A 22,589-nucleotide genomic window follows, 5' to 3' on the forward strand; every position below is an offset into this window, starting at 1 on the left:
TCCAATACTATCACATAACATGTATGTCCCTCATAGCTTTGTATCAGCATCAGCTTTATTATCAACATCTTGTATGACATGAAATTCATTCTGCAGCAGTAAAACAGTGCAAATGATAGAGTAGAGTATCTTTCTAGCAGCAACCACCCTCGTCCCCAATGTTCTCTATACCAGAGGAAACAAACCCAGCCAATACTGTCCTGTCCTCAGAGCGGCAATGCTCTCTCCCAGTCAACATCTTGGTAAAGCTCCTCCATACCCTCTCCAATGCACAGAAGCCAACAATGTGATATGGCCACTTGGTAAAATAGACATGACATAGTTAAGATATGACTAACTCCAGCCATACTTTCTTTCGTTGCTTTTCCATCATCAGCTGTGCACTGAACTTCATGACATGGTCAAACACTTATCATTTCTGCTGCTCAAAGATTCTCTCACTATTTGTGCAAGCTGAATGGTATTTGAGTTTCTTGATTCAAGCATAAAGCTGTCCTAACACCAAAACACTTTTATCAAAATAACTAACTGTGTGAAACAAGGTGAAGCCTTCAGCTTTGAAATTTGATTATGCTTTTCATTTCTTATTCAACTACAAACCACACTTGGGACTATCACGAGTGTCCTGACCGACAGCATCACTGTCTGTTATGGGAATTGCAAGACAGCTGACCGCAAGTCCCTACAAAGGATTAAAATGACTGCTAAGAGAACTTTTGGGGTCTCTCTTTCACCCATCAGAGGTTCTTAACAAGACCAGGATTCTTAGCATTGTCAATGACCTTTCAAATCCATCCAACAATTTTTTTGACACCCTACCATCAGGCAAGAGGTACTGTAGCATCAGGACAAGAACTGTCAGGACGGGAAACAGCTTCTTTCTCAGGCTGAAAGACCACTGAACTCCCTGCCACCGCCCAGTTCTTATCACGTATGAAGTGCCAGTAGCGTTATATTGCTTTCTTTTTAACTTGTGTCATAAATGTACTTTATTATTTGTCATAAGTCCATAAGACCATAAGACAAAGGAGCAGAAGTCGGCCATTCGGTCCAGCGAGTCTGCTCCGCCATTTTATCATGAGCTAATCCGTTCTCCCATTTAGTCCCGCTCCCCCACCTTCTCACCATAACCTATGACCCCCTGGCTACTCAGATACCTATCAATATCAATTTACTTGTGGTAATTTTACTTTATGTGTTATGTCTATGAGTTATATGTACTGTGTCGTATACCTTGGTCCAGAGGAACTTTGTTTCGTTTGGCGGTATACATGTGTATGGTTGAATGACAATAAACTGTAGTTGAATTTGAATTTGATTTGTTAGCCAGATGGTGCTATAACTGCTCTGATTTACAAATGAGAATGAGAGTTGTTTTTATGCAGACAACAGTGGCAATGTGGAGAGCTTCTCTGCACGAGCATCTCTAGCAATTTTCATATCTATGCTGTTAGGTAACACTTCATGTTCATATTCTGCTTGTAAATATAAAATATTTCCTCTGTGACACTTCCAAAGATAAAACTTTTAGAGTGGGAAAGACAATTACAACCTTTCACTGATATTGATATGTAGGATATACCAGTGGCAACACTACTTTGATTTCAGGCAATAAGCACTTCCTAGGAAGAGCTTATCATAATCATAATAAATGGTTTTACATAAAAGCTCCAAAGCAACCAGCTATGCATCAACTTTTCAATTTTTAGAGAACAATTTGAAAAGGTCTGTAGATAAGGAGATTTGCAATTCACAGCTGTTGCTATTGCACAATGTGGACCACGGATTACAAGTGAATGGTCCACTGGTCAGATTACCCACTACAGTTGCCACAAGCATTGGAGACTGCCTGAGTCTGCTCGGTTTGAAATATGTACAATCCCTGAATAAGATTAATCAAGATTATATTAGGCATCCCACATGCCTCATGTACCACACTTCAAGGTGTATTTAAAGCTGAAATTCATTTTGGACATTCGGACATGTGGTGAGAGTCCATCAGCAAGACATTTCTTAGTTCAAAAACAAATTTCACCACTTTTCAGCCCAAAGTCAGCAGTCCACATCTTGAGCCTACGCGGCAAAAGGCAAACTTCCAAACAGAGGGAATGAGTATAAGTGGAAGATCCCAGATGATTATATATAAAATAAAAGCATAATTTATAAAACCTGGTGAGCTTTTTCCTTCTCACATAACAATTTCTCCATTTGAAACTCACTTCCAAATATTCTTAATTGATTTAAACACTTCTCTCAAAATAATTTCTGGACAATATCATATTTAGCTTAAAGATCATGCAATATAATTTTTCAAACATAAAACATCAATATAAAATACAATGAAGGCCAGAGAGTCGAAAGGTTGAGTTACACTTTTGAAGGAATGACTGAATGAGTTTTGGCAGTCTCTACATGGCTCACAGTGGAAAGAATTCCAAACATTGCACTAATTCTGCTTCTAATTAACCAGAGAAGTCCTAGGGAACATGAGTGTTCAAGGATGCTGCAATCTTTATCCCCAAAGCTCACTCCAGGACTCCAATGCAAAAATAATAAGTCGTCTCTAAGTGTGCTACTAAGGTTTTACAATAATAGTGGAAAGGAATTTTCTTCTTCCAACACAAGGTAAAGGGATTTATAATAAAAGCCATGTCCATACCTGTTAGCATCAGCAAAAATACCCTGACTTGAACAAATACCTCTCCATCAGCTAATGTCAAGGGATATAGTCAATTAGCCATCCAATCTGAAGAACTAAGCACAGAAATCCGAAAAGTATTCCTAAAAAATTATATCGTTCTTCAGCTGAATAAAACCTGGAGAAATTTGCAGATTGCTCATGCAGATGTACAAGAATAATTCAAAATGGAAAATCGTATTTTAGACATAACAGGACTGGAAAATAAAAGGATCAAATACATACTTCATTTCTAATAAGTCTTAATCAGGTTTCAGTAGGTGTACAGCATCCAGCTTTGCCTGTCACATATCAGAGGCAACATGCTAATCTTAAATAAGGTGCAATGTAGATTTAATAGAACAATCTCAGAAGAGGACAGATTGTGCAAGGTTGGTCTATACACATTCAGTCAACAATATTGAGAGGAAGAACTGATCAATGTATTTAAAATAATGAAAGCGTTTGACAAAATTTCTTTTCATGAGAGATATTTTTGTCCAGGGTAATTAGTGACAGGAATTTACATGCATGGGCCTCCGTTGGTCAGCGTTGACCAATGATATTGCATCCTAGCTATCTAGATACGCAAGCCTGGACAGTACGAGATGGAGAGCAAGCTGTTTTCCATGTAGCAAGCTTCCCCTCTCCACACACCTGATGAACCCAAAGGAACAGGAGAGACAGATACAGTTTTGTACCAGCAGCGTCGCAGGAGTTGCCAGTCAGCATTGAACTCAATGTAGGAATGCCTTAGGGACTCCAGCTCCGGATTTACACCTGAAGTCTTCCCCATGAAGGCTTGCAGGTACAGCCGCAAGTCAGTGGAGGTTTAAGATCAATGTTTTCCTTCTTCTGGATGAGCTGCCAACTACGGCTGATGAGCTCCACCCGTCCAAAGGGACTGGTTTTAAGGCACCTAGGAATTAATCACAATATTAATACTCAGGTGTGAAATCAGGAAGAACTGTCCCACAAAAGAATAGAAGAATTCTGTTCCTCACAAGATAGAGGAGACTAAGTCAATTACATCTTCTGAAACAGTGATTGATGGATTAATATTACCATTAAAAACTAGGCGAATGAAGCTGATGCAGAGATCAGCTTTGAACAAACTGAATGGTGGAGCAGGCAAGGGACTCGGTGGACAGCTCGTGTTCTTTAGCTCCTAAATGCTGATCTCTTTCTGAGAAACTTCCATTACTGAAGGTTCAATCCAACAGGAGACAATCTGGGCACAGTGTGCCTTCTCTGTAGTCATAACTTAGATGCATAGTCAATATCTAGGGATGTTTTGAACCACAATCTGCATTGGCAACTAGATTCGGAAATGAAGAAATCACTATTGAGTTTTAAATGAACTAGGGACATTTTTTCAGAAGTTGTGCAAGCTGTCCAAAAAACTAAAACAAACAACTCAGATTCACAGCTATACAGTGCAGATGGGTAAACATTCAGCGCAAAACTCCAGGGCTAGGGTTGAGTAGGCAAGTAAAAGGTGATGAACTTAAATAAATGAAAACCAGCGACTTAATCTCATTAAGGTTCAAATTTCAAGTACACTTATTATCAAAGTATGTATAAATTATGCAACTTCGAGATTAATCTTCTTACAGCCACAAAACAAAGTACCCATAAAAAAAGACCATCAAACACCCAATATGCAGAGAGAGAAAAAAAAACAAATTGTACGAACAATAAAATTAAGCAAATAGCATTCAGAACAAAAATGATTCCATTGACATGAAGCCCAGTGCAGACAGAGCAAGCCACAGTTTCAGCTTTAGTTCAGCACAGAGCTGAGTGAACATCACAGAGCCCGAAGTAGCCAGAGCAGGCCACAGCCAAAGCCTTAGTTCAGTACTGAGCCGAGTAAAGGTCTGGCATTTAGATTGATCAAACCTCGCTCTGGGTTTAGGTTGATGGGCCTTGAATCTGCCTCTCATCTGCTCTGACTTTGCTCCACACCGCTCGCCCTGATTTTGCCTCAAATATGCCTTGACCTCACCCCAACTTTGCCTCAAACATACCTCAACCTTGCCTCAACTTTGCCTCAACTTCGCTTCGACCCTCAGCTCAGCCTTGCCTTCGCTCACCTCTCTATTGTTTTCAGTGATCATTTACCATAAATTTTACAAGAAAAAGTGTTTTTAATAAAGTAGTTAGTTGTTTTCTTTGTCTTGTTTACTGCCAGTAAGAGACCACTGGGCTTCACAGGTGCCATCTTAAACCAGAGATCTCACCCAATAATGATAATGCTCTAGATTTAAAACAAAACACAATGCTCACAGCACAATGAATACTAAAAATAGTGACAAATTAATGGGAAAAATGTTTTCTTAATTAAGTGATTCATGATTTGATTTTTTAGAATAGGTATTTTATTGTAGGATTATGTTTCCTAGTGCAGTCATAAAATGCACCGAGATGTTCAAGAGGATGATGAAGAACCCAATTCTGGGACTGATATCATCTGTCAATCAAGGAGTTATAATGGAAGTTAGTCACTTATATTATTTTGTAGAAAATAAAATGTAACGACACAATTAGCAAATGAGTTTCATTAAGGTGAAGTGAACCAATAGTTCCTTGGTAGAGTTCAGACTTGGGTTAAATCACTGATATTAAGCTAATTTGCCAAATAGTCTGTGTTTTCCCATTGAAAACATAGTGCTGAATGCTAGATCCTGAAACACAGTCTCCCATTGTATTAAGTAGAACCAGATTCAAATATAGTTATTTCATATAAATTTTCATAACATTTTTCCATTTAAATTAAAAGGATTATATAAAGATTTATGGCATGAAACCTGTGCCAGTGTTAAATATTGAAAGAATATCAGACACTTATTCGATACTAGCAGTTAAGAGGAATTAAATGAACTGATTGGGACAATCCTACTAGAAGATCACATGGAAATCTTATTGTGCCTTTTGTAACTCCTACAACTTAATTGCAAAATCTTTTCTCCAACACTGTCCCCCACACCACTCCCACCAAGACCTAAATTGTTTCAAGTTATTCACTTGAATGGACAATGAATCATTAAAATAATAGTTACTTCAAATTTCAAAATTCAGCATTTCATGTAGATATGCTCAATAGCTGGACAGGCTTCTACTGCATACAGGCAGGTTTTAAAACTACACTAATTTAAATTGTAAATTCGGACATTATTCACTATTCACATTTAAACAGAAAAGAGGGGAGTAGAAATATTTTTCACAATGAAAATCCCTCACAAAATACATATAGAGCCAATACTATTGAAGTTCAAACACTGCTGGACTTGTGGATTAGTCATAGCCAATTTAGGCATAGCAAGGTCCCAAAAAATCAGGGTGGTGCTGATCAGAAAATTCACATTTTGGTGAAGGAATAAGTATTAGGCTGTTGGAACTTCTTTGCTTTCTCAGTCCAAGGTAAACCTAACTGCCCTCCATATGAGGGGTGATTGATAAGTTCGTAGCCTAAGGTAGAAGAAGTCAATTTTAGAAAACCTAGCACATTTATTTTTCACCACTGCTGTGGACCTCCAGGTGGTCCAGAGCAGGGGTGATTGATAAGTTCGTGGCCTAAGGCAGAAGGAGATGAGTTATACAGCTCTCATTACATGCACGTGCAGTTCAACTCTTTGGGTGAAAATGCAGAAAGTTTGAAGTTTCTCGTCATCCCGCTCTACTTTAGGCCACAAACTTATCAATCACCCCTCCTGTGGACCACTTCTGGAGGTCCAAGACCTCGACTTCTACAAAGAAGGGACCCGTATGCTCCACAACCACTGGACTAACTGTGCAAGTGTAGGAAAAATAAATGTGCTAAGTTTTCTAAAATTAACTCCTTCTACCATAGGCCACGAACTTATCAATTGCCCCTCATACATGGAAATCAGGATGTCCAAATCATAGAAGACATTTTTGAGACAATTTCAGACATAATAGTTCCAGCTTATGATTAAAAAAAACCTTTTGAGCAGAACACTAGGCATTTATTTGAACATGTTGATTGTAGAATCACATTAGCTGAGCTGCTATAAATTTGTCTGTCTGTCTGTCGAGGTACCATATTCGATGCGGACTTTGGTGACCATGGTTTTCCATATAGAGCTATCCTTTGTTTTTTGGATGACTTCCATTTCCTCGATGTGTAGCTACCTGGCTATGCTTTTGATGTACATAAGCCGAGGTCTTCCTCTAGGTTTACTCCCTTAATTTTTCCAGAGAGTATGAGTTTTTCTAGTTCATCTTTCCGCATGATGTGGCCTAGGAATCTGAATAAATTTGTAAGCAACCAAATTTAATTTTTTTTTAAAATTCTGCTACATTTATTTACAACCAGTAGAAAATGTGCACACAATGCTGTTGCTTAGGTATTTTCTAGTAATTATGGAAAATGTAGTGACATCAATATTTTCAAAAAAACTGAATATATTCATAATCAGTACTCATTCCCATAACATTTTGTTAACTATTTTTTAAGTTTTCAAGATTACAAGTTATGAGTGAGGGTGAGGTATGATTCGACAGCTTATCCAAATAGAGTTTGTATGTCATATTGTAGGAGCAGTGGGGAGGGGGTTATGGTGGGGGGAGCAGTTTCCATTTGGGGAGCAATGTGGTTAAGCCAGCTTGGTAGAGGGTTAAGAAGCTCCAAGTTGCAATTTGGTTAATAGAACAGAAAAATATGTTTAAAAATTATTAGATTGAATGTGCTCAGTCCAGATAGCTGCAACATTCACAGTAAGGTGAATGAATTAATGGGTGAATAAGAACTGGAGAATCATGGCAGTGGATTGACCAAAGCCGGGAGCTGAACATTTGACAAATAGAGAAAAAAATGTGAAATGTTTGTACAATTTACAAATGCAAGAAACTGGTAAGAAATTGTCTTGCCTTGGCATATAATGACATAGATTTAAAACTAATTCTAGTCAAGCTAAGAAATATCAAAGAACAGAAAGTATTAGTAGGAGATATAAGCTACTAAATCACAGTTATAATATTGAGCATGCATATACTAGGATGATTATGGTGCATGTTACAGGGCCAATATGGTAATCTCATTTCATTTTAACCTATAAGTAGACTGGACAAGTCAAATTAGCAATGGAAGATGGAGGGCAAATTTATAGAATGTGCATGACATGGCTCTCTATATTAATGCTTCAAGAAACAAAACAGGAAGAAGGGTAAGTTCTGTTCTGTTTCAGCAATAAAAAAGGGTTAACTAATCTTCACAGAAAGACCTCTTATGGAGAAATGGTGGCACTTTACATTAAGTTTGTTAGTGATGTATTTCAATCTAAAACAAGAACTTGGGTCATAAATAATTATAAAATATGAAGCTAAAGAGAGAGTACTGGCTGTGTTGGATTGGGGAGGTTTACATTTAAATTATCAACCTTTTAAAAGTATTTCCCCAATCAACCACAGCATTCAAAGAAATAGTGGATAAATTGCAAACAAAATTCCTTTAAGGCACAAGAACCCAAAAGGAAGATAAGAAAAATTATAGACGGCATTAAATCACAGGAAGTTGTATATACCCTACATTTGCCAGACATTCCAGCAGGGTGAGGACTGGGAGCATTTTAGAACTCAGAAAAATAAGGTTACGAAGTTGATTAAAAAAGGCAAGTTAGAGTATAGGAGTTGGTGTGAAACATAAAATGCAGTCTGTTAGAGCTTCTACTGGTATATAAAAAGGCAAAAAATGAGTGCACGCAAATGAGTGTGCCTTACCGAGAATCTATAATGGCAGAGAATCGAGCATTTACTCTGACTGTCCTCCTGAAAAAAGCACAATAAACCTGCCACTAATATTACAGAATCAATGGAGGAGCAAGAATGAGGAATTCAAATTTTGTGAAAAAAGTACCTGAGAAATTGGTGAGCTTGAAAGCTGTTAAATTCCAGACATGGGAGTGTACAGAGAGGCCGGTTATAGAAATCACAGAATTTTGCAGGTTTTGGAGGTGTTCCTATGGACTGGAGTAATACAAGTGTGATCCAATGTTCCCTCTAATTTGTAATGACCACAGTGTGCAAAAATTTTGTGCTGTGAAATTTTTTGCCCTATGCTCACTGTATAATTTCTTCAATAAAAATAGGATAAATAAGCCAGTCCTTAAATCTGCAGACAAGTCATTGAAAATTCCACGTTGTCAACGCTGTCCGCATCAGGATCCAGAAAAGGAAATGTGATTGTATGCAACCATGAAGTATACTTAACATGCCAATGAGGTAGATGGTGACAACCTTTTGTTCAGTTTAAATTCCTTTGTGTGTGAGTAGCAAAAGATGTGTACACACGCATACCTTAGAGGGAACATTGGCGTGATCTCAGTCTTTTGGAAAGGAGGGAAAGGAACAATGAACGAGTTAATCTTAGGCCTTTGACCTTTCATGATAGATTTCAGCATATTTTCACTACACTGGTGATAAGGAAGCTGCTGAAATCTATAATGAAAGATAAAATAATAGAATTACTTGCAAAGGATAACAGGATTGAGCAGAGTTAGCATGGTATTCTGCAATGATAAAGAAATCCTGACGAACCTGCTGGAAATATCTAATGAAGTGATTTAGCCATCACCATTGATTAATTACGTTGGAGAAATGGTATATCTGTATTTTAGGAAGATATTCGATAAGGACTCATGTAGGAGGTTAGAACATATGGAGTTGGGGATAAAATATTAAATTATATTAAGCATTGGTTATTGGACAGAAACCAAAGAGTGGGAATAAATGGATCTTTTTCAGACAGGTGCACTGGATGACGGAGGTGTTGCAAAGGTTGAGAGTTGGGGCCTAGTTATTCACAATCTATATCAATGTTTAACTAAGAGAACTAAATAACATCAGAATTAGGTTTATTATCACCGGCTTGTGACGTGAAATTTGTTAACTTAGCAGCAGCAGTTCAATGCAATACATAATCTAGCAGAGAGAGAAAAAATAAATAAATAAAATAAAACATGACAATAAATAAACAAGTAAATCAGTTACATATATTGAATAGATTTAGAAAAATGTGCAAAAACAGAAATACTATATTAAAAAAGTGAGGTAGTGTTCAAAGCTTCAATGTCCATTTAGGAATCAGATGGCAGAGGGGAAGATGCTGTTCCTGAATCACTGAGTGTGTGCCTTTAGGCTTCTGTATCTCCTACCTGATGGTAACAGTGAGAAAACAGCATGCCTTGGGTGCTGGAGGTCCTTAATAATGGACGCTGCATTTCTGAGACACTGCTCTCTAAAGATGTCCTGGGTACTTTGTAGGCTAGTGCCTAAGATGGAGATGGAGCAACCTTCTGCGGCTTCTTTCGGTCCTGTGCAGTAGCCCCTCCATACCAGACAGTGATGCAGCCTGTCAGAATGCTCTCCACAGTACAACTATAGAAGTTTTTGAGTGTATTTGTTGACATGTCAAATCTCTTCAAACTTCTAATAAAGTATAGTCGCTGTCTTGCCTTCTTTATAACTAGATCGATATGTTGGGACCAGGTTAGATCCTCAGAGATTTTGACACCCAGGAACCTGAAGCTGCTCACTCTCTCCACTTCCATATTTCCACGTTTGCAGTTAGATGGGATTGATTGCAAAGAGACTTCAGGGAAATATGGGCAAACAGAGAGAAAGTTAATAATGAGGTTGTTGAAATATACCATACAAACTGTGAGGCCATTTAGTCTGGTGCTTTAAAACAGAAAAGCAGAGTGTTTTTGAAATGGAGATTAGAGTCTTAGAGTTATAGAACACTACAGCACAGAAACAGCCCCTTTGCCCATCGAGTTTGTGCTGAATTATCCTGCCCAGTCCCATTTGACCCACACCTAGACCATAGCCCTACATACCCTTCCCATTCATGTACCTATCCAAGTTTCTCTTAAATTTTGCAATTGGAGCTGCATTCACCACCTGCACTGGCCGTTCATTCCACACTCATATCACCATCTGAGTGAAGTTGTTTCCCCTGATATTCCACTTTAGCATTTCACCTTTCACCCTTAACCCATGACCTCTAGTTATAATCTCACCCAACCTCAGTGGCAAAAGCCTGCTTACATTTACCTTAACTATATCCTTCAAAATTGTGTATTACCTCTATCAAATCTTCCCTTATTATTTTAAGACCTAGGGAATAAAGTCCTTGCAGATTTTCTCTGCACTCTTTCGATTTTATTTACATCTTACCTGCAGGTAGGTGACCAGAACTGCACAGAATACTCCAAATTAGGCCTCAACAATGTCTTATACAAGTTCAGCATAACATCCAAACTCCTGTACTCAATATTTTGATTTATGAAAGCCAATACGCCAAAAGTTTTCTTTACAACTCTATCTATCTGTGACGCCACTTTCAAAGAGTTATGGCTCTGTATTCCTAGATCCCCCTGTTCTACCACACTCCTCAGTGCCCTACCGTTCACCCTACCCTGGTTTCTCCTTCCAAAGTGAAACACCTCACATTTACAAGAGAAAATCTGCAGATGCTGGAAATCTGAGCAACACACACAAAACGCTGGAGGAACGGCCCGCTGAGTTCCTCCAGCATTTTGTGTATGTTGCAGCTCACACTTATCCACATTAAAATCCATCTGCCAGTTCAGCCCATTTTCCCAGCTGGTTCAGATCACACTGTAAGCTTTGATAGCTCTCTTCACTGTCACTATGTCCAATGTCCTGGCATCATTGATAAATTTGCTGATTCCGATTGTTGATATGGATGACAAACAAAAGTTCACCCGGTGCTGATCCCTGTTGTCCTCCACTAGACACAGGCCTCCAGTCAGAGAGGTAATAATCTATTATCACTTGCTGGCTTCCCCTGTGGAGTGAATGTCTAATCCAATTTACCACCTCATCTTGAATGCCAAGTGATGGAACCCTCTTGACCATCCTCCTATACAGGAACTTGTCAAAGCCTCGTTAAAGTCCATCCACTGACCTTCCTTCATCAACTTTCCTGGTAACTTCATCAAAAAAAATCTATAAGATTGGTTAGACACGACCATCTGTGTACAAAGCCATGTTGACTATCCTTAATCAGTCTTGTCTATTGAAATACCTATATATACTGTTACAAGTATTAACCCTCAACAATAATGATCAGATAGGTGCAGAGATGATAATCTGCATTTACTGACAAGTATCTTTATTGGCCCAGTTAACAGCACATGAATTTACAAAACTAAGTACCTGTGTACACAATCTGACCCTCCATGACAGCCAAAGAATAGAAAATGTAATATTCAGGAAAAGGAGTAAACACTGAGCAAGTGTTCCTCTCGATCTTGATGTAATCCTTACGTTTCTGATGTGAAATCATCCATTCTGCAATGGTTGTCTCCTCAGAATTGTTGCACCTATGCTCCCAAAATCCCCCATTCTGATAATTTTTCTTATCAGATCAATCTATGATGTTTCAATTTTGTAGGCTTAAGCTCATCTCAGCTCATTTATTAGAGAATGATGCTCTTATAAAAAGAAGAGATGATTATCAATATAAAAAAGATTTGTGTGAATTCACTAAGTAAATGCTACTTTTATATAATGAGAATGTTACACACCCGTTGGTAGTGCATGGCAGTCCTGGGGGCTGTCAACAGAATGAGAGGAGGATAATGATCCTAAGATAAATCTCTGGATCAAGAGAAGGAAAATGTTGTCCAGAGAGAACTCTATAAATCAGCGAACAGGAGTGAAGCAAGGACAGTTGAAACAAACAAAGCAAGAGTCTGTGTTCTTGCCATATGGCTGCAGAAAGAGAGATGACCATTTTGTGAGACTGCTCTTGCAGCCGTCATTTTGTGAACTGTTTGATGAACTAGTTCAAAGTTCAAAGTTCAATGTAAATTTATTATCAAAGTACATGTATGTCACCATATGCAACCCTGAGAGCTGTTTTCTTGCATATTTATTGTCCAAAAAACATAATAGAGTCGTTGAAAGGCTGCACCTAACAGATCAGACAAACAGCTCATGTGTCAAAGACAACAAACTGTGCAAATACAAAAAGAGAAAACAAAATAATAATAAATAAGCAATAAATATTGTGAGCATGAGATGAAGAGTCCTTGAAAGTGGACTTTTCAGTATGGAAACAGTTCAGTGATGAGGTGAGAGAAGCTATCCCCTTTGGTTCAAGACCCTGATAGTTAAGGGGTAATGACTATTCCTGAACCTGGTGGTGTGGGTCCTGTGGCTCCTGTACCTCCTTCCTAGTGGCAGCAGTTAGAAGAGAGCATGGTCTAGGTGGTAGGGGCCTTTGATGCTGGATACTGCCTTCCTGTGCCAGCACTCCCTGTAGATGTGCTGAATGCTGGGGAGAGTTTTACTCGTGGTGGACTGCTCTGTATTCATTACTTCTTGCAGGATTTTCCATTCAAGGGCTTTAGTGTTGCCATACCAGGCTGTGATGCAACATACCAGCATACTTTCCAGCACACACCTTAAGAAGTTTGTCAAAGTTTTAGATGTAATGCCGAATCTTCGCAAATTTCAAAGGAAGTAGGGGTGCTGCAGTGCATTCTTTGTAATGTCACTTGCGCACTGGAATTTAAAGTAGCTGATTCTCTCCACCTCTGATTACCCAATAAGGATTGGCAAATGTACCTCTGGTTCCTTCTCTTGAAGCCAATAATCAGCTCCTTGGTCTGGCTGACATGGTGTGAGAGTTTGTTATGGCATTTCTCAGTCAAATTTTCAATCTCCCTCCTATATGCTGATTCTGCCAATGACAGTAGTGTCATCAGCAAACTTACTAAATATGTCATTGGAATTGTAGTTAGCCACATTGTCATAAGAATAAAGCAAGTAGAGCAGGGGGCTACGCATACAGCCTTGTGGTGCACCTGTGCTAATGGAGATAACAGAGGAGATGTTGTTACCAATCTGAACTGACTGGGATCTGCAAGTGAGGAAATCAAGGATCCAATTGCACAAGGAGGTATTGAGGCCATGGTCTTGTTATTTATTGATCAGTACTGAGGGAATAATAGTATTCAATACTGAGCTGTAGTTGATGCAGAGCATTTTTGCTGTCCACATGTTCAGGGTTGAGTGAAACACCAACGAAATGGCATCTGCTGTGAACCTTGTTCTGGGATAACTTAATCAGAGCAACTAAACACAAACACATTGTTTGCTACTGATGATCTAATATACCTGAGACCGTTTTCAGATGAGAAGCTGTTTATTATGTAAAATGGCAGGCATATAGAAGGAACAACTTGTGATCTGATTGTCTGGGTCTAGTGTTTGGCTGATTTGGTTGAACTGGTTTGAACCAGCAAGAGTTGGAAGGAGCAAAAGAAATTACCTAGGGCATAGGACTCTGGGAAACAGCTGTAAAGCATACTGCTGGTAGCCTTGGGCCAGACCTCAGGACAGCAAGTACCTCCTCCTCTGTATTCCATATTCGGTCCATGAAGTCTTTGCTGCTTTACCTCATTCTATAGACTCCGTGTCCATCTCCTCAGTAAATACAGATACAAAGAAATCCATTTAAGATCTCACCCATCTCTTTTAGCTCAATATGTTGATGACCACGCAGATCTTCTGTCACCTGGTTCAGATATGACCCAAGTGCGGAGTGAGAGACACTGAAGTGGATCGATATTTCAGACTTCAAAGAGAACAGTGTTAAAGGGAAAAGAAAACAATTAATGCTTGGCCAAACAGGGCTGTTAACTAAAACTTTCAAATGGAAAATGAAGCCTACACTGTGGCTGAAAAAGAACAACGAAATATAAACAATTACCACTAGTCTTCAGAGTCAGTTGACTCGACAGTCCAATTTCTCAGGCAAGGCCGAATGCAAACAGGCAGTGAAGTGTTACTGTGCTGTGTCCAAGTCTTGACAAGCACTACGACGAAAAGAATGGAGTTAAGTACTATCACAATGAAATAATAATTAGCTGACATGCGCATATCCACAAGCACAATTGCCGTATGTACTGCGCTGCCGAATCCGTGGTTGTGACATCTTCAAGAGGGCTAATTTTGTCCCTTGCTACCCTTTTGCTCCTAATATATCTGTAGTAGCCCTTTGGATTCTCCTTCACCTTTTATGGCAGAGCAACTTCATGTGAGTGAAGTTAAGTGAAGTTATCCCCTCTGGTTCAAGAGGATGCTGGCTGAGGGGTAATAAGTATTCCTGAACCTGGCGGTATGAGTCCTGAGGCTCCTGGACCTTCTTCCTGATGGCAGCAGTGTTAACAGAAGATGGTCTGGATGATGGATGCTGCTTTCCTGTGACAGTGCTCCTTGTAGTTGTGCTCAATGGCGGGAATGGCCTTATCCATGTTGGATGGGCTATATTCACTACTTTTTGTAGGTTTTTCCATTCAAGGACATTGGTGTTTCCATGCCAGGCTGTGATGCAACCAGTCAATATACTCTTCACCATGCATCTAAAGAAGTTTGTCAAAGTTTTAGATGCCATGCTGAATCTTCGCAAACTTCTAAGAAGGTATAAGCGCTGCCATGTTTAGTAATGGCACATACGTGCTGGACCTAGGAAAGATCTTCTGAAAGGATAACACTGAGAAATTTAAATCTGCCAACCCTCTCCACCTCTGATACCCCGTTGAGAACTGGCTCACGGACCTCTGGTTTTCTCCTCCTGGAATAAATTATCAGCTCTTTGGTTTTGCTGATGTTGAGTGAGAGGTTGCCGCTGTGACACCACTCAGCCAGATTTTCAATCTCCCTCCTGTATGCTGATTCATCACTTTTGATTCAGTCTACAGCAGCAGTGTCATCAGCAAACCTAAATATGGTACAGGAGCCACACAGTCATCCATATAAAGCGAGTGAAGTGGGGGACTGAGCACATCGCCTTGTGGTGCACCTGTTCATATGATGATTGTGAGGAGAGGGAGCTGCCAATCTGAACCGACTGAAGTTTGGAAATAGGTGATCCAGTTGCACAAGAAGATTTTGAGGCCATGGTCTTGGAGCTTATTGATGCAAGGATAGATTAAGCAGACTAGGCCTATATTTTCAAGAGTTTACATGTTAGTTAAACATTTAGAATTCCTAGAAGTCTTGACAGACAGGACACAGGGAGGATGTTTCCCTTAATTGAGAAATCTAGAAGCAGGGCATAATATCTCAAAATAAGGGAATAAGCTGTTGGCAACTATGATGAAGATACATTTCTTAATGCAGAGAATGGTGAAATCTTGGAATTGTGTACCCATCAAGGGTGTAGAGGCTTAGCTGTTGACTTAGTTGAAAACAGACATCAATAGCTTTCTGAATATTGAGGTATGATTTTGCCAGAGTTGACTCTTTGGGTCAGATAGTCTTAGAACATAGAACATAGAATACTACAGCACAGTACAGGCCCTTCAGCCCACAATGTTGTGCCGACCCTCAAACCCTGCCTCCCATATAAGCCCCCACCTTAGGTTCCTCCATATACCTGTCTAGTAGTCTCTCAAACTTCACTAGTGTATCTGCCTCCACCACTGACTCAGGCAGTGCATTCCACGCACCAACCACTCTGAGTAAAAAACCTTCCTCTAATATCCCCCTTGAACTTCCCACCCCTTACCTTAAAGCCATGTCCTCTTGTATTGAGCAGTGGTGCCCTGGGGAAGAGGCGCTGGCTATCCACTCTATCTATTCCTCTTATTATCTTGTACACCTCTATCATGTCTCCTCTCATCCTCTTCTCTCCAAAGAGTAAAGCCCTAGCTCCCTTAATCTCTGATCATAATGCATACTTTCTAAACCAGGCAGCATCCTGGTAAATCTCCTCTGTACCCTTTCCAATGCTTCCACATCCTTCCTATAGTGAGGTGACCAGAACTGGACACAGTACTCCAAGTGTGGCCTAACCAGAGTTTTATAGAGCTGCATCATTACATCGCACTCTTAAACTCTACCCCTCGACTTATGAAAGCTAACACCCCATAAGCTTTCTTAACTACCCTATCCACCTGTGAGGCAACTTTCATGGATCTGTGGACATGTACCCTGAGATCCCTCTGCTCCTCCACACTACCAAGTATCCTGCCATTTACTTTGTACTCTGCCTTGGAGTTTGTCCTTCCAAAGTGTACCACCTCACACTTCTCCGGGTTGAACTCCATCTGCCACTTCTCAGCCCACTTCTGCATCCAATCGATGTCTCTCTGCAATCTTTGACAATCCTCTACACTATCTACAACACCACCAACCTTTGTGTCGTCTGCAAACTTGCCAACCCACTCTTCTACCCCCACATCCAGGTCATTAATAAAAATCACAAAAAGAAGAGGTCCCGGAACAGATCCTTGTGGGACACCATTAGTCACAATCCTCCAATCTGAATGTACTCCCTCCACCACCACCCTCTGCCTTCTGCAGGCAAGCCAATTCTGAATCCACCTGGCCAAACTTCCCTGGATCCCATGCCTTCTAACTTTCTGAATAAGCCTACCGTGTGGAACCTTGTCAAATGCCTTACTAGAATCCATATAGATCACATCCACTGCACTACCCTCATCTATATGCCTGGTCACCTCCTCAAGGAACTCTAACAGGCTTGTTAGACACGATCTGCCCTTCAGAAAGCCATGCTGACTGTCCCTGATCAGACCATGATTCTCTAAATGCCTATAGATCCTATCTCTAAGAATCTTTTCCAACAGCTTTCCCACCACAGACATAAGGCTCACTGGTCTATAATTACCCGGACTATCTCTACTACCTTTTTTGAACTAGGGAACAACATTCGCCTCCCTCCAATCCTCCGGCACCATTCCCGTGGACAACGAGGACATAAAGATCCTAGCCAGAGGCTCAGCAATCTCTTCTCTCGCCTCGTGGAGCAGCCTGGGGAATATTCCGTCAGGCCCCGGGGACTTATCTGTCCTAATGTATTTTAACAACTCCAACACCTCCTCTCCCTTAATATCAGCATGCTCCAGAACATCAACCTCACTCATAGTGTCCTCACCGTCATCAAGTTCCCTCTCATTGGTGAATATTGAAGAGAAGTATTCATTGAGGACCTCGCTCACTTCCACAGCCTCCAGGCACATCTTCCCACCTTTATCTCTAATCGGTCCTACCTTCACTCCTGTCATCCTTTTTTTCTTCACATAATTGAAGAATGCCTTGGGGCTTTCCTTTACCCTACTCGCCAAGGCCTTCTCATGCCCCCTTCTTGCTCTTCTCAGCCCCTTGTTAAGCTCCTTTCTTGCTTCCCTATATTCCTCAATAGACCCATCTGATCCTTGCTTCCTAAACCTCATGTACGCTGCCTTCTTCTTCTCCTGCACTTATTTCTTAAATACGTATCAGTTAATACCCTAATAAACTGATAAGGTCAGCCATTGAAATTTCTAACTCAACAACAGCTTAGTACAGTTTTTTTGTGGACTTGCATTGCCTTGAGTAAAGCAGCTGCTGAAGCTGTTGGCATAATTTCTGACTGAAACTACCAGCTTAGAGCTGAACTGTATACCATTGTATTCTGTTGGCAGATGCACAGACTCAAAATTAAGTTCACCCCGCTCAACCTCATTGAAACTTTCTTTCTGTGACATTCAGAAAATTCTGTCAAAAGGAAAGCTGCAGTTCTCATAGCATTAGACAAAAAATATTAAGTGCATTGCAAACCTCTGGCCAATGTCATCAGGCAAACATTTTTGTATGGGTTTTATGAATTCATTGAAGCTTCATTGCCTGTTCAGCAGAAGATCAGATATAAATGAATGATTACGGTGTTGTAGCATCATACTTCAAAGGATTAGTTTGCAAAATATGATGGTTTAAACCTGACATTTTTATCCTAACTCTGAAAGTGAAATAATACAGATGAAATCCAAAGTATCTTGCTGGGCCCTCGACCTAATTTGTGACCCAAGTATTGCTTCAAAGCTTAACAATGAATCAGATTTAATAGGTTGTGGATATATTTATGTGGCATTTCATTTACATGCAAGTGGGGTAATTTTTCTGTGGTTCTGCACTATCTGAGCCTGATGATGAAGTCTGCCTGATTTCCAGTCCTTTGTTTGCAATAGGCAAGGGGTCCATCAAAATCAAAGTACTGCAGTTCAAAGTAAATTTATTATCAAAGTACGTATACATCACCATATACAATCCTGAGATTCATTTTACAGTGGGCATACTCAATAGATCCATAATAGAATAATAACTTGGGTGTTCAACCAGTGTGAGAAAGACAACCAACTGTGCAAATACATAAAGCAGGAAAAACAAATTAAATAAGCAATACACGCAGTATCAAGAGCATGAGATAAAGAGTCCCAGAGAGTGAGTCCATGGGTTGTGGGAATATCTCAATGATGGGGCAAGCGAAGTTATCCCCTTTGGTTCAGGGGCCTGATGGTTGAGGGATAACAACTGTTTCTGAACCTGGTAATGTTAGTTCAGAGGCTCCTGTACCACCTTCTTGATGGCAGCAGTGAGAAGAGAGCATATCCTGGGTGGTGGGGGGTCCCCGATGATGGATGCTGCTCTCCTGCGACAATGTACTCAATGGTGGGGAGGGCTCTACCCATGATTAACAGGGCTGTATCCACTACTTTTGGTAGGAATTCCCATTCAAGGCCATTGGTGTTTTCATGCCAGGCCATGGTGAAGCCAGTCAATATACTTTACACTACACATCTATAGAAGTTTGTCAGAGCTGCTGTATGTCTGTGTATCTGAAATCAAACAGAAAATGCAGGAATTAATCAGCAAGTCAGGTGGAAAGGCTCACAGCTTATTCTTCAGATGCTGTCTAACCTGCTGATCTTTTCCAGGTTTCTTTTTTGTTTTATTGGAGGAGTCATTCAATCAGTCAGTGAAAATGATACCTGCAGTTAGCACTGAGTCAGCAAGTACTAAGTAGGCAGAGATACTATGAATAATGCAAGATTATCTTTGTTATAATCTTAAAAGATTAAATAAAGTAATGGAACAAACAGTGACACATTAAATTTTTATTTTACATAGATTCAATAACTTTAAATAAGATTTAAATACCTTCCTAATTTTTGCAGTATTCATGTATCGTGCATGATTAATAAAAACACTCTCCTGCTCTCCTGTGACAATCCACTAAATGAAATCACTTATTTGTCTTTAGTATTAAGAGAACATCAGAAAATAGCAGAATGTTTTTTACTTCTGAGAAGAATCACTTGATGTGAATGCCGGTATGTTGCCCAGTTAACCTATCTGTACTTGTACAATTGTTTATTATATTTAACAATATATAAAATGGATCAATCCCACAAGGAGTGAAATTTCTGTTGAGCAATTAAGCAAGACTTAAAGATGCTGAGAACACTGCAAGCAGCTTAGCCAGTATTTATCCCTCAATTCGTATCAATAAAATAAAAATGCTATTTTATGAGGAAATGTGCTTGGAATGGGAGGAGGTCCTTAATGATTACTTTGCCTCAGTATTCACCAGTGGGGTGGACCTTGACTCTCCTGGAGAAAATGTAAAACAAGCTGATTTGCTAGAACATGTCAACTTTTGAAAAAAAATTAGGATAGATAAATTCCTGTGGCCAGGTTACTATGGGAAGTAAGGGAAGGGATTACTGTGACAATCTTTGCGTCCTCACTGGCCATAGGAGTGATACCTGATAACTGGAAGTTTGCAAATGTTGTTTCTTGTTCAAGAAAGGATGTAGGAATAACCCTGCCACAGTCCCAAACCGTTAATTACCCATTTTCTCCTAATTCCCTTTGATTGTGTCACAGTCCCGACCGTTAATTCCCCATTTTCTCCTAATTCCCTTTGATGGTGGCACACCTGGTTCTCATCAAGACCTGCAGCATAAAAACCCCAGCTTTGCATCCACTCATTGCCAGATCGTTGTTTTAGCCAGTGTGGTGTTTAACGTTCCCACCTGCTTAGGATTGTGTATTCTAAATTTTACTTCAGTACCAAGGTTTATCTGTGTAACTCCATCTCTTCGTGTCAAGAAAAGTATTGTCTACCGCTTGCCTTTCTACGCTCCATGTCAAGATAAGTTTGCCTGCCGCCTGGCCCCTGTTTGCGGTTCAACGCCAGCAATGTTCTGCCTGCCTCCTGATTTGCTGTTCACCCTCCTGTTTGCCGTTCAGCTCCAACCACTCTCACGCCCTTGTCTGCATCCTAACTCAACCTCCGTGCCAGTTGTCCTGCGTTTGGGTTCGCCCCATTCTTTGCAACAAACCCTGGGAATTATAAACCAGTGATTCTTACTGCAAGGTGGGCAAATTATTGGTGAAGATTCTTAGAGACAGGATTATGGCATTTGGAGAAACATAGTCCAATCAGGGATAGTTATCATGGCCTTCTGAGGAGGAGTAAGTTCAAGAGCCATGAGGTAAGGTTGCATCTCTATAAAGCCCTGGTTAGGTCACACCTGAAATATTCTGTTCAGTTCCAGTTGCCTCATTATAGGAAGGATGTGGAAGCTTTAGAGAGAGTGCAGAGGAGATTTACCAGGATGCTGTCTGGACTAGAGAGCATGTCTAATAAGGATAGGTTGAATTAACTGGGGGTTTTCTCTCTGGAGCAAAGGAAGATGAGAGATGACTTGATAAAGGTGAACAAGATGACGAGAGGTGTAGATCTAGTGGATAGTCAAATACCTTTGCCCAGGGCAGAAATAGTTAATACCAGGAGGGCTATGATGGAGGGAAGGGTTAGATTGATCTTAGAGTAGGTTAAAACGTAAGTCAAAGGGCCTGTACTGTGCTGTAATGTTCTATGTTACCTCAACAATATCTCAATGCTGTTAATGGGAGCATGCTATGCAAAATGTTTGCTCTATTTCCCAATTCGCAATGTTTGTAAGAGCTACATTCCATTTGCATAAAATAAAGCAACCCGGGAAGAACTGCTATTGGGACTGCACATCCTGCTCTGCCATGTTATGTAACATTCACCAACTATTTTTGTCAATCTTTACGTTCAGTAGTTTTGGTCTGTAGAAAGGTGGGTCAAATATTACACATTCTCTCTTTTGCAAGGCAATGGTAAATGCTCTGAAAATCCTTAGTGGGTTCCAATATACATTGTTATTGGCAAAGAGGATAATTGTTCGCTTTAAATTCTGTATCCCATACTAACACTTATTATGCTATTCTCAAGGGTGTGAGTTACTTGAGGAGTTAGTTACAACCAATGACACAGAATCAGTATTTTGGAACATCTGAAGTCCAGTAAAACCTCTTCTCCTTCCTTTTCCAGAGATATATGTTTCAAATAGTCAAAACAGATATTTCTGTTTTATCTGACATGAACATTGTGGTATTCAAATGGGTGCATAGTCATCGACTCGTTAAGTATTAAACACAATTTTGCCTACACGGAAGTGCGGTGGCAACTCAGACCTCAAATATAAGAGTATTTAACTAAATCTTGTTTAATTCCAAGAAATTTATCCACCCAGATATATAAGGTTTACAGATTGCCCAGTATTACCCAGAGTGTAAATACATACAAGTGCAATTTTTGCAATATCTGTGGCCTAGTCTAAATTATACTGTATTTATACATTCATTTATTTATTTACTTAACTACGTCAATGTGGAGTAGGCCCTCTGGTCTTTCAAGCTGCACCACCCCAGCAGCCCCTGACAAATCTGATTAACCCTGCCCTAATCACAGGAAAACTTACAATGACCAGTTAACCTATCTGGTACATCTTTAGACTGTGGGAGGAAACTGCAGCCACCTGGGGAAAACCCACACATTCCATGGAGAGGATGGACAGATGCTGCCGGAATCGAACTCCGACCTCCGGAATGCTCGGAGCTGTAGTAGCATCACTCAAACCGCTACACTACCATGGCGCCCAACAGTACATCCCAAAAATCTATCCTAATATAAATATATCCCAACAATACAGATGACTTTGAAAAAAAAAAACAGAATTTTCTTATGTTTGTCCCA

This window comes from Mobula hypostoma, chromosome 1 (genome assembly GCF_963921235.1).
Source record: "Mobula hypostoma chromosome 1, sMobHyp1.1, whole genome shotgun sequence".
Classification (NCBI taxonomy): domain Eukaryota; kingdom Metazoa; phylum Chordata; class Chondrichthyes; order Myliobatiformes; family Myliobatidae; genus Mobula; species Mobula hypostoma.